The sequence below is a fragment of the Schistocerca serialis genome, unplaced genomic scaffold, assembly GCF_023864345.2.
Source record: "Schistocerca serialis cubense isolate TAMUIC-IGC-003099 unplaced genomic scaffold, iqSchSeri2.2 HiC_scaffold_1363, whole genome shotgun sequence".
Classification (NCBI taxonomy): domain Eukaryota; kingdom Metazoa; phylum Arthropoda; class Insecta; order Orthoptera; family Acrididae; genus Schistocerca; species Schistocerca serialis.
In genome coordinates this window covers 4,491,392-4,506,168 of record NW_026047584.1, presented here as the reverse complement: position 1 = coordinate 4,506,168, position 14,777 = coordinate 4,491,392, and positions in this window count along the sequence as shown.

Here is a 14,777-nt window from a genome sequence, read left to right as displayed (position 1 = left end):
ATCTATAACTAGTGTCACAGGAATGGTTTAAAACATAGTCAGTAAAAAGAGTCAGTCTTCTTGTACTTAAGTCGGCATTGTGCATTTTGTATTTAATTCCGATGCAATTTCTGTGTTTCATCGTGAAAAAAATGGTCAGAGGGATACAGTAAACCTGAAGTGAACATCGGAATCTATAACTAGTGTCACAGGAATGGTTGAAAACATAGTCAGTTTGAAGAGTCATTCTTTTGGTACTTAAGTCGGTATTGTGCCTTTTGTGATTAATTCCGATGTAATTTCTGTGTTCATCGTCAATAGGAAGGTCCAAGGGATACAGAAAACCTGAAGTGAAGCATCGGAATCTATAACTAGTGTCACAGGAATGGTTCAAAACATAGACAGTAAGAAGAGTCAGTCTTCTTGTACTTAAGTCGGTATTGTGGCTTTGTATTTAATTCCGATGCAATTTCTGTGTTTCATCGTCAATATGAACGTCCGAGGGATACAGTAAACCTTGAGTGAAGCATCGGAATCTGTAACTAGTGTCACAGGAATGGTTTTAAACATAGACAGTAAGAAGAGTCAGTCTTCTTGTACTTAAGTCGGCATTGTGCCTTTTGTATTTAATTCCGATGCAATTTCTGTGTTTCATCGTCAAGAAGAAGGTCAGAGGGATACAGTAAACCTGAAGTGAAGCATCAGAATCTATAACTAGAGTCACAGGAATGGTTCAAAACATTGACAGTAAGAAGAGTCAGCCTTCTTGAACTAAAGTCGGCATTGTGCTTTTTGTATTTAATTCCGATACAATTTCTGTGTTTCATCGTCAATAAGAAGGTCCAAGGGAAACAGTAAACCTGGAGTGAAGCATTGGAATCTATAACTAGTGTCACAAGAATGGTTGTAACATAGTCAGTAAGAAGAGTCAGTCTTCTTGTAGTTAAGTCGGCATTGTGCCTTTTGTATTTAATTCCGATGCAATTTCTGTGTTTCATCGTCAATAAGAAGGTCAGAGGGATACAGTAAGCCTGAAGTGAAGCATCGGAATCAATAACTAGTGTCACAGGAATGGTCAAAACATAGACAGTAGGAAGAGTCAGTCTTCTTGTACTTAAGTCGGCATTGTGCCTTTTGTATTTAATTCCGATGCAATTTCTTTGTTTCATCATCAATAAGAAGGTCAGAGGGATACCGTAAACCTGAAGTGAAGCATCAGAATCTATAACTAGAGTCACAGGAATGGTTCAAAACATAGACAGGAAGAAGAGTCAGTCTTCTTGAACTAAAGTCGGCATTGTGCCTTTTGTATTTAATTCCGATGCAATTTCTGTGTTTCATCGTCAATAAGAAGGTCAGAGGGATACAGTAAACCTGAAGTGAAGCATCGGAATCTTTAACTAGTGTCACAGGAATGGTCAAAACATAGACAGTAGGAAGAGTCAGTCTTCTTGTACTTAAGTCGGCATTGTGCCTTTTGTATTTAATTCCGATGCAATTTCTTTGTTTCATCGGCAATAAGGTCAGAGGGATACAGTAAACCTGAAGTGAAGCATAGGAATCTATAACTAGTGTCACAGGAATGGTTCAAAAAATAGACGGTAGAAAGAGTCAGTCTTCTTATACTTAAGTCGGCATTGTGCCTTTTGTATTTAATTCCAATGCAATTTCTGTGTTTCATCGTCAATAAGAAGGTCAGAGGGATACAGTAAACCTGAAGTGAAGCATCGGAATCTATAACTAGTGTCACAGGAATGGTCAAAACGTAGACAGTAGGAAGAGTCAGTCTTCTTGTACTTAAGTCGGCATTGTGCCTTTTGTATTTAATTCCGATGCAATTTCTTTGTTTTATCGGCAATAAGGTCAGAGGGATACAGTAAACCTGAGGTGAAGCATCGGAATCTATAACTAGTGTCACAGGAATGGTTCAAAACGTAGACAGTAGGAAGAGTCAGTCTTCTTGTACTTAAGTCGGCATTGTGCCTTTTGTATTTAATTCCAATGCAATTTCTGTGTTTCATCGTCAATAAGAAGGTCGAAGGGATACAGTAAACCTGGAGTGAAGCATCGGAATCTATAACTAGTGTCGCAGGAATGGTTCAAAACATAGACAGTAAGAAGAGTCAGTCCTCTTGTACTTAAGTCGTCATTGTGCCTTTTGTATTTAATTCCTATGCAATTTCTGTGTTTCATCGTCAATAAGAAGGTCCAAGGGATACAGTAAACCTCAAGTGAAGCATCGGAATCAATAACTAGTGTCACAGGAATGGTTCAAAACATAGTCAGTAGGAAGAGTCGGTCTTCATGTTTTTAAGTCGGCATTGTGCCTTTTGTATTTAATTCCGATGCAATTTCTGTGTTTCATCGTCCATAAGAAGATGCAAGGGATACAGTAAACTTGAAGTGAAGCATCGGAATCTATAAGTAGTGTCACAGGAATGGTTCAAAACATAGACAGTAGGAAGAGTCAGTCTTCTTCTACTTAAGTCGGCATTGTGCTTTTTGTATTTAATTCCGATGCAATTTCTGTGTTTCATCGTTAATGAGAAGGTCAAAGGGATACGGAAAACCTGAAGTGAATCATCGGAATCTATAACTAGTGTCACAGGAATGGTTCAAAACATAGAGAGTAGGAAGAGTCACGCTTCTTGTACTGAAGTCGGCATTGTGCCTTTTGTATTTTGTTCCGATGCAATTTCTGTGTTTCTTCGTCAATAAGAAGGTCCAAGGGATACAGTAATCCTTAAGTGAAGCATCGGAATCTATAACTAGTGTCACAGGAATGGTTCATAACATAGACAGTAAGAAGAGTCAGTCTTCGTGTACTTAAGTCGGCATTTTGCCTTTTGTATTTAATTCCGATGCAATTTCTGTGTTTCATCGTCAATAAGAAGGTCAGACTGATACAGTAAACCTGAAGTGAAGCATCCGAATCTATAACTAGTGTCACAGGAATGGTTTAATACATAGTCAGCAAAAAGAGTCAGTCTTCTTGTACTTAAGTCGGCATTGTGCATTTTGTATTTAATTCCGATGCAACTTCTGTGTTTCATCGTGAAAAAAATGGTCAGAGGGATACAGTAAACCTGAAGTGAGCATCGGAATCTATAACTAGTGTCACAGGAATGGTTGAAAACATAGTCAGTTTGAAGAGTCAGTCTTTTGGTACTTAAGTCGGTATTGTGCCTATTGTGTTTCATTCCGATGTAATTTCTGTGTTCATCGTCAATAGGAAGGTCCAAGGGATACAGAAAACCTGAAGTGAAGCATCGGAATCTATAACTAGTGTCACAGGAATGGTTCAAAACATAGACAGTAAGAAGAGTCAGTCTTCTTGTACTTAAGTCGGTATTGTGGCTTTGTATTTAATTCCGATGCAATTTCTGTGTTTCATCGTCAATAAGAAGGTCCAAGGGATACAGTAAACCTAGAGTGTAGCATCGGAATCTATAACTAGTGTCACAGGAATGGTTCAATTCATAGACAGTAAGAAGAGTCAGTCTTCGTGTACTTAAGTCGGCATTCTGCCTTTTGTATTTAATTCCGATGCAATCTCTGTGTTTCATCGTCAATAAGAATGTCCAAGGGATACAGTAAACCTGAGGTGAAGCATCGGAATCTATAACTAGTGTCACAGGAATGGTTCAAACCATAGTCATTAAGAAGAGGCAGTCTTCTTGTACTTAGGTCGGCATTGTGCCCATTGTGTTTAATTGCGATGCAATTTCTGTGTTTCATCGTCAATAACAAGGTCCAAGGGATACAGTAAACCTGGAGTGAAGCATCGGAATCTATAACTAGTGTCAATGGAATGGTTCAAAACATAGACAGTAAAAAGAGTCAGCCTTCTTGTACTTAAGTCCGCATTGTTCCATTTGTATTTAATTCCAATGCAATATCTGTGTTTCATCGTCAATAAGAAGGTCCAAGGGATACAGTAAACCTGGAGTGAAGCATCGGAATCTATAACTAGTGTCGCAGGAATGGTTTAAAACATAGACAGTAAGAAGAGTCAGTCCTCTTGTACTTAAGTCGGCATTGTGCCTTTTGTATTTATTTCCTATGCAATTTCTGTGTTTCATCGTCAATAAGAAGGTCCAAGGGATACAGTAAACCTGAAGTGAAGCATCGGAATCAATAACTAGTGTCACAGGAATGGTTCAAAACAAAGTCAGTAACGAGAGTCAGTCTTCTTGTGCTTATGTCGGCATTGTGCCTTTTGTATTTAATTCCGATGAATTTCTGTGTTTCATCGTCAATAAGAAGGTCCAAGGGATACAGTAATCCTGGAGTGTAGCATCGGAATCTATAACTAGTGTCACAGGAATGGTTCAAAACATAGACAGTAAGAAGAGTCAGTCTTCGTGTACTTATGTCGGCATCTTGCCTTTTGTATTTAATTCCGATGCAATTTCTGTGTTTCATCGTCAATAAGAAGGTCCAAGGGATACAGTAAACCTGAAGTGAGAATCGGAATCAATAACTAGTGTCACAGGAATGGTTCAAAACATAGTCAGTAAGAAGAGTCAGTCTTTTTGTACTTAAGTCGGCACTGTGCTTTTTGTGTTTAATTCCGATGCAATTTCTGTGTTTCAACGTCAATAAGAAGGTCCGAGGGATACGGTAAACCTGAAGTGAAGCATCGGAATCTATAACTAGTGTCACAGGAATGGTTCAAAACATTTACAGTAGGAAGAGTCAGTCTTCTTGTACTGAAGTCGGCATTGTGGCTTTTGTATTTAATTCCGATACAATTTCTGTGTTCATCGTCAATAAGAAGGTCCAAGGGATACAGTGCACCTGAAGTGAAGCATCGAAATCTATAACTAGTGTCACAGGAATGGTTCAAAGCATAGACAGTAAGAAGATTCAGTCTTCTTGTACTTAAGTCGGTATTGTGGCTTTTGTAATTAATTCCGATGCAATTTCTGTGTTTCATCGTCAATATGAAGGTCCAAGGGATACAGTAAACCTGAAGTCAAGCATCGGAATCTATAACTAGAGTCAAAGGAATGGTTCAAAACATAGACAGTAAAAAGAGTCAGTCTTCTTGTACTTAAGTCGGCATTGTGCCTTTTCAATTTAATTCCGATGCAATTTCTGTGTTTCATCGTCAATAAGAAGATCCAAGGGATACAGTAAACCTGAAGTGAAGCATCGGAATCTATTACTAGTGTAACAGGAATGGTTCAAAACATAGTCAGTAAGAAGAGTCAGTCTTCTTGTACTTAAGTCGGCATTGTGCCTTTTGTATTTAATTCCGATGCAATTTCTGTATTTCATCGTCAATAAGAAGGTCCGAGGGGTACAGTAAACCTGGAGTGAAGCATCGGAATCTATAAATAGTGTCACACGAATGGTTTTAAAATAGACAGTAAGAGGAGTCAGTCTTCTTGTACTTAAGTCGGCATTGTGCCTTTTGTATTTAAGTCCGATGCAATATCTGTGTTTCATCGTCAATAAGAAGGTCCAAGGGATACAGTAGACCTGAATTGAAGCATCGGAATCTATAACTAGTGTCACAGGAATGGTTCAAAACATAGACAGTTAGAAAAGTCAGTCGTCTTGTACATAAGTCGGCATTGTGCCTTTACTATTTAATTCCGATGCAATTTCTGTGTTTCATCGTCAATAAGATGGTCAGACTGATACAGTAAACCTGAAGTGAAGCATCCGAATCTATAACAAGTGTCACAGGAATGGTTTAAAACATAGTCAGTAAAGAGAGTCAGTCTTCTTGTACTTAAGTCGGCATTGTGCATTTTGTATTTAATTCCGATGCAATTTCTGTGTTTCATCGTGAATAAGATGGTCAGAGGGATACTGTAAACCTGAAGTGAGCATCGGAATCTATAACTAGTGTCACAGGAATGGTTGAAAACATAGTCAGTATGAAGAGTCAGTCTTTTTGTACTTAAGTCGGTATTGTGCCTTTTGTGTTTAATTCCGATGTAATTCCTGTGTTCATCGTCAATAGGAAGGTCCAAGGGATACAGAAAACCTGAAGTGAAGCATCGGAATTTATAACTAGTGTGAATGGAATGGTTCAAAACATAGACAGTAAAAAGAGTCAGTCTTCTTGCACTTAAGTCCGCTTTGTTCCGTTTGTATTTAATACCGATGCAGTTTCTGTGTTTCATCGTCAATAAGAAGGGCAGAGGGATACAGTAAACCTGAAGTGAAGCATCGGAATCTATAGCTAGTGTCACAGGAATCGTTCAAAACATAGTCAGTACGAAGAGTCAGACATCATGTCCTGAAGTCGGCATTGTCCCTTTTGAATTTGATTCCGATGCAATTTCTGTGTTTCATCGTCAATAAGAAGGTCCAAGGGATACAGTAAACCTGGAGTGAAGCATCGGAATCTATAACTAGTGTCGCAGGAATGGTTCAAAACGTAGACAGTAAGAAGAGTTAGTCTTCTTGTACTTAAGTCGGCATTGTGCCATTTGTTATTAATTCCGATGCAATTTCTGTGTTTCATCGTCAATAAGAAGGTAATAGGGATACAGTAAACCTCAAGTGAAGCATCGGAAACAATAACTAGTGTCAGAGGAATGGTTCAAAACATAGTCAGTAGGGAGAGTCGGTCTTCATGTACTTAAGTCGGCATTGTGCATTTTGTATTTAATTCCGATGCAATTTCTGTGTTTCATCGTCAATAAGAAGATCCAAGGGATACAGTAAACCTGAAGTGAAGCATCGGAATCTATAACTAGTGTCACATGAATGGTTCAAATTATAGACAGTAGGAAGAGTCAGTCTTCTTGTACTTAAGTCGGCATTGTGCCTTTTGTATTTAATTCCGATGCAATTTCTGTGTTTCATCGTCAACAAGAAGGTCCAAGGGATACAGTAAACCTGAAGTGAAGCATCGGAATCAATAACTAGTGTCACAGGAATGGATCAAAACAAAGTCAGTAACGAGAGTCAGTCTCCTTGTGCTTATGTCGGCATTGTGCCTTTTGTATTTAATTCCGATGCAATTTCTGTGTTTCATCGTCAATAAGAAGGTCCAATCGATACAGTAAACCTGGAGTGTAGCATCGGAATCTATAACTAGTGTCACAGGAATGGTTCAAAACATAGACAGTAAGAAGAGTCAGTCTTCGTGTACTTAAGTCGGCATCTTGCCTTTTGTATTTAATTCCGATGCAATTTCTGTGTTTCATCGTCAATAAGAAGGTCCAAGGGATACAGTAAACCTGAAGTGACAATCGGAATCAATAACTAGTGTCACAGGAATGGTTCAAAACATAGTCAGTAAGAAGAGTCAGTCTCTTTGTACTTATGTCGGCACTGTGCATTTTGTGTTTAATTCCGATGCAATTTCTGTGTTTCATCGTCAATAAGAAGGTCCGAGGGATACGGTAAACCTGAAGTGAAGCATCGGAATCTATAACTAGTGTCACAGGAATGGTTTTAAACATAGACAGTAAGAAGAGTCAGTCTTCTTGTACTTAAGTCGGCATTGTGCCATTTGTATTTAATTTCGATGCAATTTCTGTGTTTCATCGTCAATAAGAAGGTCCAAGGGATACAGTAGACCTGAATTGAAGCATCGGAATCTATAACTAGTGTCACAGGAATGGTTCAAAACATAGACAGTAAGAAGAGTCAATCATGTTGTACTTAAGTCGGCATTGTGCCTTTTGTATTTAATTCCGATGCAATTTCTGTGTTTCATCGTCAAGAAGAAGGTCAGAGGGATACAGTAAACCTGAAGTGAAGCATCAGAATCTATAACTAGAGTCACAGGAATGGTTCAAAACATTGACAGTAAGAAGAGTCGGCCTTCTTGAACTAAAGTCGGCATTGTGCCTTTTGTATTTAATTCCGATGCAATTTCTGTGTTTCATCGTCAAGAAGAAGGTCAGAGGGATACAGTAAACCTGAAGTGAAGCATCAGAATCTATAACTAGAGTCACAGGAATGGTTCAAAACATTGACAGTAAGAAGAGTCAGCCTTCTTGAAGTAAAGTCGGCATTGTGCCTTTTGTATTTAATTCCGATGAAATTTCTGTGTTTCATCGTCAATAAGAAGGTCAGAGGGATACAGTAAACCTGAAGAGAAGCATCGGAATCTATAACTAGTGTTACAGGAATGGTCAAAACATAGACAGTAGGAATAGTCTGTCTTCTTGTACTTAAGTCGGCATTGTGCCTTTTGTATTTAATTTCGATGCAATTTCTTTGTTTCATCGGCAATAAGGTCAGAGGGATACAGTAAACCTGAAGTGAAGCATCGGAATCTATAACTAGTGTCACATGAATGGTTCAAATTATAGACAGTAGGAAAGGTCAGTCTTCTTGTACTTATGTCGGCATTGTGCCTTTTGTATTTAATTCCGATGCAATTTCTGTGTTTCATCGTCAACAAGAAGGTCCAAGGGATACAGTAAACCTGAAGTGAAGCATCGGAATCAATAACTAGTGTCACAGGAATGGTTCAAAACAATGTCAGTAACGAGAGTCAGTCTTCTTGTGCTTATGTCGGCATTGTGCCTTCTGTATTTAATTCCGATGCAATTTCTGTGTTTCATCGTCAATAAGAAGGTCCAAGGGATACAGTAAACCTGGAGTGTAGCATCGGAATCTATAACTAGTGTCACAGGAATGGTTCAAAACATAGACAGTAAGAAGAGTCAGTCTTCGTGTACTTAAGTCGGCATCTTGCCTTTTGTATTTAATTCCGATGCAATTTCTGTGTTTCATCGTCAATAAGAAGGTCCAAGGGATACAGTAAACCTGAAGTGAGAATCGGAATCAATAACTAGTTTCACAGGAATGGTTCAAAACATAGTCAGTAAGAAGAGTCAGTCCTTTTGTACTTATGACGGCACTGTGCTTTTTGTGTTTAATTCCGATGCAATTTCTGTGTTTCATCGTCAATAAGAAGGTCCGAGGGATACGGTAAACCTGAAGTGAAGCATCGGAATCTATAACTAGTGTCACAGGAATGGTTCAAAGCATTTACAGTAGGAAGAGTCAGTCTTCTTGTACTTAAGTCGGCATTGTGCCTTTTGTATTTAATTCCGATGCAATTTCTGTGTTTCATCGTCTATAAGAACGTCCGAGGGATACAGTAAACCTTGAGTGAAGCATCGGAATCTATAACTAGTGTCACAGGAATGGTTTAAAACATAGACAGTAAGAAGAGTTAGTCTTCTTGTACTTAAGTCCGCATTGTGCCATTTGTATTTAATTTCGAAGATATTTCTGTGTTTCATCGTCAATAAGTAGGTCCAAGGGATGCAGTAAACCTGAAGTGAAGCATCGGAATCTATAACTAGTGTCACAGGAATGGTCAAAACATAGACAGTAGGAATAGTCTGTCTTCTTGTACTTAAGTCGGCATTGTGCCTTTTGTATTTAATTCCGATGCAATTTCTTTGTTTCATCGGCAATAAGGTCAGAGGGATACAGTAAACCTGAAGTGAAGCATCGGAATCTATAACTAGTGTCACATGAATGGTTCAAATTATAGACAGTAGGAAAGGTCAGTCTTCTTGTACTTATGTCGGCATTGTGCCTTTTGTATTTAATTCCGATGCAATTTCTGTGTTTCATCGTCAACAAGAAGGTCCAAGGGATACAGTAAACCTGAAGTGAAGCATCGGAATCAATAACTAGTGTCACAGGAATGGTTAAAAACAAAGTCAGTAACGAGAGTCAGTCTTCTTGTGCTTATGTCGGCATTGTGCCTTTTGTATTTAATTCCGATGCAATTTCTGTGTTTCATCGTCAATAAGAAGGTCCAAGGGATACAGTAAACCTGAAGTGAGAATCGGAATCAATAACTAGTGTCACAGGAATGGTTCAAAACATAGTCAGTAAGAAGAGTCAGTCCTTTTGTACTTATGACGGCACTGTGCTTTTTGTGTTTAATTCCGATGCAATTTCTGTGTTTCATCGTCAATAAGAAGGTCCGAGGGATACGGTAAACCTGAAGTGAAGCATCGGAATCTATAACTAGTGTCACAGGAATGGTTCAAAGCATTTACAGTAGGAAAAGTCAGTCTTCTTGTACTTAAGTCGGCATTGTGCCTTTTGTATTTAATTCCGATGCAATTTCTGTGTTTCATCGTCAATAAGAACGTCCGAGGGATACAGTAAACCTTGAGTGAAGCATCGGAATCTATAACTAGTGTCACAGGAATGGTTCAAAACATAGACAATTAGAAGAGTCAATCATCTTGTACTTAAGTCGGCATTGTGCCTTTTGTATTTAATTCCGATGCAATATCTGTGTTTCATCGTCAAGAAGAAGGTCAGAGGGATACAGTAAACCTGAAGTGAAGCATCAGAATCTATAACTAGAGTCACAGGAATGGTTCAAAACATTGACAGTAAGAAGAGTCAGCCTTCTTGAACTAAAGTCGGCATTGTGCTTTTTGTATTTAATTCCGATGCAATTTCTGTGTTTCATCGTCAATAAGAAGGTCCAAGGGATACAGTAAACCTGTAGTGAAGCATTGGAATCTATAACTAGTGTCACAAGAATGGTTGAAACATAGTCAGTAAGAACAGTCAGTCTTCTTGTAGTTAAGTCGGCATTGTGCCTTTTGTATTTAATTCCGATGCAATTTCTGTGTTTCATCGTCAATAAGAAGGTCAGAGGGATACAGTAAACATGAAGTGAAGCATCGGAATCTATAACTAGTGTCACAGGAATGTTCAAAACATAGACAGTAGGAATAGTCAGTCTTCTTGTACTTAAGTCGGCATTGTGCCTTTTGTATTTAATTCCGATGCAATTTCTTTGTATCATCGGCAATAAGGTCAGAGGGATACAGTAAACCTGAAGTGAAGCAACGGAATCTATAACTAGTGTCACAGGAATGATTCAAAACGTAGACAGTAGGAAGAGTCAGTCTTCTTGTACTTACGTCGGCATTGTGCCTATTGTATTTAATTCCGATGCAATTTCTGTGTTTCAACATCAATAAGAAGGTCAGAGGGATACCGTAAACCTGAAGTGAAGCATCAGAATCTATATCTACAGTCACAGGAATGGTTCAAAACATAGACAGGAAGAAGAGTCAGTCTACTTGAACTAAAGTCGGCATTGTGCTTTTGTATTTAATTCCGATGCAATTTCTGTGTTTCGTCGTCAATAAAAAGGTCAGAGGGATACAGTAAACCTGAAGTGAAGCATCGGAATCTATAACTAGTGTCACAGGAATGGTTCAAAACATAGACAGTAGGAAGAGTCAGTCTTCTTGTACTTAAGTCGGCAATGTGCCTTTTGTATTTAATTCCAATGCAATTTCTGTGTTTCATCGTCAATAAGAAGGTCCAAAGGATACAGTAAACCTGGAGTGAAGCATCGGAATCTATAACTAGAGTCACAGGAATGGTTCAAAACATAGACAGGAAGAAGAGTCAGTCTTCTTGAACTAAAGTCGGCATTGTGCTTTTGTATTTAATTCCGATGCAATTTCTGTGTTTCATCGTCAATAAGATGGTCAGAGGGATACAGTAAACCTGAAGTGAAGCATCGGAATCTATATCTAGTGTCACAGGAATGGTTAATACATAGACAGTAGGAAGAGTCAGTATTCTTGTACTTAAGTCGGCATTGTGCCTTTTGTATTTAATTCCGATGCAATTTCTGTGTTTCATGGTCAATAAGAAAATGCAAGGGATACAGTAAACTTGAAGTGAAGCATCGGAATCTATAACTAGTGTCACTGGAATGGTTCAAAACATAGACAGTAGGAAGAGTCAGTCTTCTTCTTCTTAAGTCGGCATTATGCTTTTTGTATTTAATTCCGATGCAATTTCTGTGTTTCATCGCTAATGAGAACGTCAAAGGGATACAGAAAATCTGAAGTGAATCATCGGAATCTATAACTAGTGTCACAGGAATGGTTCAAAACATAGAAAGTAGGAAAAGTCAGGCTTCTTGTACTGAAGTCGACATTGTGCCTTTTGTATTTTATTCCGATGCAAGTTCTGTGTTTCATCGTCAATAAGAAGGTCCAAGGGATACAGTAATCCTTATATGAAGCATCGGAATCTATAACTAGTGTCACAGGAATGGTTCAAAACATAGACAGTTAGAAAAGTCAGTCGTCTTGTACATAAGTCGGCATTGTGCCTTTTCTATTTAATTCCGATGCAATTTCTGTGTTTCATCGTCAATAAGAAGGTGAGACTGATACAGTAAACCTGAAGTGAGGCATCCGAATCTATAACTAGTGTCACAGGAATGGTTCAAAACATAGTCAGTAAAAAGAGTCAGTCTTCTTGTACTTAAGTCGGCATTGTGCATTTTGTATTTAATTCCGATGCAATTTCTGTGTTTCATCGTGAATAAGATGGTCAGAGGGATACAGTAAACCTAAAGAGAACATCGGAATCTATAACTAGTGTCACAGAAATGGTTGAAAACATAGTCAGTATGAAGAGTCAGTCTTTTTGTACTTAAGTCGGTATTGTGACTTTTGTGTTTAATTCCGATGTAATTTCTGTGTTCATCGTCAATAAGAAGGTCCAAGGGATACAGAAAACCTGAAGTGAAGCATCGGAATCTAAACTAGTGTCACAGGAATGGTTCAAAACATAGACAGTAAGAAGAGTCAGTCTTCTTGTACTTAAGTCGGTATTGTGGCTTTGTATTTAATTCCGATTCAATTTCTGTGTTTCATCGTCAATACGAAGGTCCAAGGGATACAGTATACCTGGAGTGTAGCATCGGAATCTATAACTAGTGTCACAGGAATGGTTCAAATCATAGACAGTAGGAAGAGTCAGTCTTCGTGTACTTAAGTCGGCATTTTGCTTTTTGTATTTAATTCCGATGCAATTTCTGTGTTCATCGTCAATAAGAATGCCCAAGGGATACAGTAAACCTGAGGTGAAGCATTGGAATCTATAACTAGTGTCACAGGAATGGTTCAAACCATAGTCATTAAGAAGAGTCAGTCTTCTTGTACTTAAGTCGGCATTGTGCCAATTGTATTTAATTCCGAAGCAATTTCTGTGTTTCATCGTCAATAACAAGATCCAAGGGATACAGGAAACCAGGAGTGAAGCATCGGAATCTATAACTAGTGTCAATGGAATGGTTCAAAACATAGACAGTAAGAAGAGTCAGTCTTCTTGTACTTAAGTCCGCATTGTGCCTTTTGTATTTAATACCGATGCAGTTTCTGTGTTTCATCGTCAATAAGAGGGTCAGAGGGATACAGTAAACCTCAAGTGAAGCATCGGAATCTATAGCTAGTGTCGCAGGAATCGTTCAAAACATAGTCAGTACGAACAGTCAGACATCATGTCCTGAAGTCGGCATTGTGCCTTTTGTATTTGATTCCGATGCAATTTCTGTGTTTCATCGTCAATAAGAAGGTCCAAGGGATACAGTAAACCTGGAGTGAAACATCGGAATCTAAAACTAGTGTCAATGGAATGGTTCAAAACATAGTCAGTAGGGAGGGTCGGTTTCATGTACTTAAGTCGGCATTGTGCCTTTTGTATTTAATTCCGATGCAATTTCTGTGTTCCATCGTCAATAAGAAGATCCAAGGGATACAGTAAACCTGAAGTGAAGCAACGAAATCTATAACTAGTGTCAATGGAATGGTTCAAAACATAGACAGTAAGAAGAGTTAGTCTTCTTGTACTTAAGTCGGCATTGTGCCTTTTGTATTTAATTCCGATGCAATTTCTGTGTTTCATCGTCAATAAGAAGGTCCAAGGGATACAGTAAACCTCAAGTGAAGCATCGGAAACTATAACTAGAGTCAATGGAATGGTTCAAAGCATAGTCAGTAGGGAGAGTCGGTCTTCATGTACTGAAGTCGGCATTGTGCCTTTTGTATTTAATTCCGATGCAATTTCTGTGTTTCATCGTCAATAAGAAGATCCAAGGGATACAGTAAAGCTGAAGTGAAGCATCGGAATCTATAACTAGTGTCACATGAATGGTTCAAATTATAGACAGTAGGAAGGGTCAGTCATCCTGTACTTAAGTCGGCATTGTGCCTTTTGTATTTATTTCAGATGCAATTTCTGCGTTTCATCGTCAATAAGAAGGTCCAAGGGATACAATAAACCTGGAGTGTAGGATCGGAATCTATAACTAGTGTCACAGGAATGGTTCAAAACATAGACATTAAGAAGAGTCAGTCTCCGTGTACTTAAGTCGGCATCTTGCCTTTTGTATTTAATTCCGATGCAATTTCTGTGTTTCATCGTCAATAGGAAGGTCCAAGGGATACAGTAAACCTGAAGTGAGAATCGGAATCAATACCTAGTGTCACAGGAATGGTTCAAAACATATTCAGTAAGAACAGTCAGTCTTTTTGTACTTAAGTCGGCACTGTGCTTTTTGTGTTTAATTCCGATGCAATTTCTGTGTTTCATCGTCAATAAGTAGGTCCGAGGGATACGGTAAACCTGAAGTGAAGCATCGGAATCTATAACTAGTGTCACAGGAATGGTTCAAAGCATTTACAGTAGGAAGAGTCAGTCTTCTTGTACTTAAGTCGGCATTGTGCCTTTTGTATTTAATTCCGATGCAATTTCTGTGTTTCATCGTCAATAAGAACGTCCGACGGATACAGTAAACCTTGAGTGAAGCATCGGAGTCTATAACTAGTGTCACTGGAATGGTTTTAAACATAGACAGTAAGAAGAGTCAGTCTTCTTGTACTTAAGTCGGCATTGTGCCTTTTGTGTTTAATTTCGATGCAATTTCTGTGTTTCATCGACAATAAGAAGGTCCAAGGGATACAGTAGACCTGAATTAAAGTATCGGAATCTATAACTAGTGTCACAGGAATGGTTCAAAA